A 4,141-nucleotide genomic window follows, 5' to 3' on the forward strand; every position below is an offset into this window, starting at 1 on the left:
GACATCTTCTTATACTTTTCCTGTGCCAACCAGAGGCCCTCCTCTCCACAGTAAGCACGCACTTTGATCCCTCTGCACCTTCACCTGGGATGGATGAGCGTATCCAAAAACTCACACACACACCTTTCTACCTCAAGTAAATAGATTTACACCTCTGGTTGGATTACAGCAGGTTGGCACCTTCAGCAGCACACACTGTTCAGCTAACAGCTCTCTCTCCTTTCTCTTCGTCTCTTTGTGGCCATGGCTCCATGGGTGAAACCACGGCGTGATTGGGTGCGCGTGCTGGGAGTGACGAGAGGGCGGAATGTGTTTGTACTGGGAAGCCTGTGGGGAAGGCACCTGTTGGTGTTCACCAATCTGAGGCTGGGACTGGGAGGACGGTGGGTGGGAGGAAGAGGAAGTTGAGGGGGTGGGATGGGGTGAAGGAATGGCAATAGGCTATGGGTTATGACAATGGGGATATTTTTGGGAAAGCGAGCAAGAGGGTGGACTGGACCGAGGAATTGATTGGGGGGGTTGACTTTATCTGTGGACTACAAAATATTGATGGTGGTTTGGAGCTTAAGTGATTAATGGCATTTCTTGCCCATCTCACTTTTAATGCCTTCTTTATTCTTAAATGAACATTTCCTCCTATTATTCTTTGCTGTTAAATCACTATTCCTCAAGCTCTCCCATCCCTTCACACATTTGTATCCACCCTCCCTGCTTTGGTGCAGTGGCAGTCATTCCCTTTGCGCTACCTTGATTCTGCTATAGAGGCTGTTGGAAAAATGATGGAATCATTATTATATATTAATCTTTTATTAAAATGGGTCTAGTTATTAAAACCATTTGAACAAAATCAATATAATTTAACAGTACTGATCTTTAAATAGTTTGCGGATTTCAGTTCTCTTGAAAACAGCGTGGACAAAATCCAAATATGTACGTAAGCCACCGTGTATAGAATTGTAAGGTTTACAATTATGGTGCCTCCCAGTGGTGGAATTGAGACAGACACTGTGGCAGACCGCATCAGAGAGGACAGGATGAGGTGAACCAATGGCAATGGTTGTGACAATGTCCAATGGATCAATCCTGTGGACACTGAGATGAATGGGTTGAAGCAACACAGACTGAAACAACTCTGGCTGTACAATGCAAAAAAGATTATATTATCATTAAAAGGTGTATGGCTTCAGGCATTTAATGGCTTTTCATGCACTTACTGGATAGTCAACAGTAGAGAAATGAATGAGGAAATGGAGGGGGAAACTGAGATGGGGGAATGACAAAGGTCCCACAACAAATTAATTAAATTGTGATGAAATCTTAAATGTATGTGGTGCAATAGTAAAATGAGTCTTTCATTCCAAGAAATGTTGAGGGCAATAATTTACATTTTAGTGATGATGAGATGAGGTTATGGCCTGTGTGAGCAGATAGAGGAGCCGAGAAGACTTCATTCAGCCATTGAAGTTAATGTACAAGTATGTCTGTATGTAAGTAATAAATGATGTGGAATAAATGATGGATGTCAGGAACATGAGGACAAAGGTGAGTTTTATTCAGCATTCTGAATGAGTTGTAGGAGGAGATTGGAGTGCTTCAGAAGTTCCAGCAGCTCCCAGACGAAGATGAAGCGGAATAAAAACCTGTACAAACAGGTGAGCAAAGTGTCTGATGATGAAGGCTCTTATTCAACAGATTTTGTATAGTGCATACCTGCAGGAATGGAATTGAAAGAGGCAGTCTAGAATTACACCAAACTTCTTGACAGGAGTAGCAAGTTGTGGCCAATAGTGATAGAGAGGTCGTATAGGGGTTTCAACCGAGAAAAAACACCTCAGTCTTGCTGATATTGAGTTTAACTATGTCGAAGAGGACATAAAAATAGAGATGGATGTTGTTGCCATAGAGATGGTAACTGAAATTCTGAGACATGATGTCTGAGTCAGTGAACAAGTGTTATGATCAATGAGGTAAAGGCCGAGGAATGAACTCTGGGTACAGCTGCTTCTTGGATCCTTCAGATTGTTTTTCTTGCGGGTGATGTCTGTATTTCAAAGGTCATGAAGTAATTTCTCCTGTTACACAAGATAAGAAAACCTCCCTTTCATCACGTACATTTTCTGTCTCTACTTTTCACTTTCTATTACCTCCTTTCTGTTGTATCTCAGTTCATACTTACCCTCTCTCCCTCCTGCTGGTCAGGGTTTCCAGCTCAAAAGCACAAACAGGCGATAAATCAGAAACAGGTTGATAGATCAGAGAGGGAAAACATGTTTGACATGCCCTCCTTCTCACTACTCCCAGTGTAAATACATCAGTCTGAGTGGTCCCTGTGTGTTTCTGTGAACTGGTTAGACTGTCTGTGTTCTCAATACCACATTTTCAAGTGTTAGATCATGAGCTGAGGATAGAAATGAGTGCGTGTCAAACAGTAGTGCTGCGATAATTCAGCAGGCAGGTCTGTGATATTGAAGCACTATCAACTCTGTCGCCACAGTGGGCCGTTGAGAGTGACTGCAGACTCTCAGGCTTCAAATGCTTCAGCTGATGGCACTCACAGCGCATGTATGCATGAATGTATTTACACATACTACAAATATCAGGGAAGCCCATGCTGCAGTGTCCAGGAACCAGCGCCAGTGTGTTTGTGTGTGTGGAAGGTTATTAATAGTCGGGTGGGCAGGTGACAAAGCGAGGGTCACAACTCTCAAGGCAGCATTCTGACAACAGATGGAGCCTTTGATATTCTCCCCTCAGATCTTTATTTTAAAAACTACTAACTAAATGGAAGCATGAGATTAAAAGGGCAGGTGTGTGTTGGTGTCATGGGGGAGATTCAAAAAAAGCATGTGGTGTCTGCGAGAAAGTGAGAGGCACAGGTCTCCAACAGTATATAATGAGAATTCCACAGGCTATTGGTGCAGCTGGTGAATTGAGTTGGCGTGCTGCACCGCACTCCGACATAAGAATAGCCTTCATGCAAATGCACACATAGGCCAGTGCTGGAAATACAAAGAGGATTACTACGGTCGCGGAAATATCCACAAAGCATGTGCCACACTCTGGCACATTCTGACACGGGGAAATGAAAGGCATACAACTTGCTCATTATAGCATCTGGTTTGTCTCGGTGTTTATTTGTTAACACCACATATGAATATCCAATGCCGGATCCACACTTCAGACTGATACTGTGGTAAGAACAGTTAAAAAAACAAGGAGAACACTAGATTCACACGTAACATTGCCTAGATTGGTATACTACATGCAATAATCAATGTACTTGCACACATACAGCAGATGTAGTTTTCAGCTTTTTCAACAGTGTAATGGCAAATATGACAAACACAGGCAGAGTGTCAAGAGATCTGCTCAAATATTTAATTTCCATATAATTAAGGCAACAGTACAGAGGCCGAGAATTTCTTAAGCACTGTTGCTCATTCAGCCGAGAAAGCTCAAGATGTTCATTCATTTGCATTTACTTTGCAAATTAAGTTTGAATGCTTGCAGGAATTCTTGAAGGCATTCTATCTGACAAACCTCAAATGGTCAAACACGTGTTCTGCTTTATGTGTAGGTAGAATAAAAGATAGATGTCCTTCTGCTCAATAGTTAGTCCAAAAACTGACCTTGTATGTCAAATTTGTCAACTTTGCTCTTAAAAAACCGTGGTGGAAAGAACTGGTTGCACAAGAGTTAAAATGTTGATTTTCCCTCCATATAAACATGAATGAAGGTGCTGTATTTGAAACACTACAATGGAATATTGTCAATATGTACTTCAAGAATTTACACTGTTTAAACCTGATGATGCAAATGAATAAAGACCAACATCTCAAGGTTCTTTGGAGTTTTCCAGTCAGAGAAAACGAACATTCATCTTATCACTATGATTACACTTGTACTGTTTCCTTTCCCAAGACATAAGTTGACAGAAAACAAGGAGGAGCATTAAGTGTATTCCCATCTTTTGCATAAGTGTATATACAGGCAAACATTTCAAAATTCTTGGCATGGGCCTTTGTTGAGCTACACTTAGCATAACCTTTGGTAGTATAATACAGTGACTTTTTCTTCCCCATTTCCCTAGGTGGTACACCAAGAAGATGATGGCTCAAGAAAAACCAAATGTCCCGATGTC

Source organism: Scomber japonicus, chromosome 22 (assembly GCF_027409825.1).
Source record: "Scomber japonicus isolate fScoJap1 chromosome 22, fScoJap1.pri, whole genome shotgun sequence".
Taxonomy (NCBI): domain Eukaryota; kingdom Metazoa; phylum Chordata; class Actinopteri; order Scombriformes; family Scombridae; genus Scomber; species Scomber japonicus.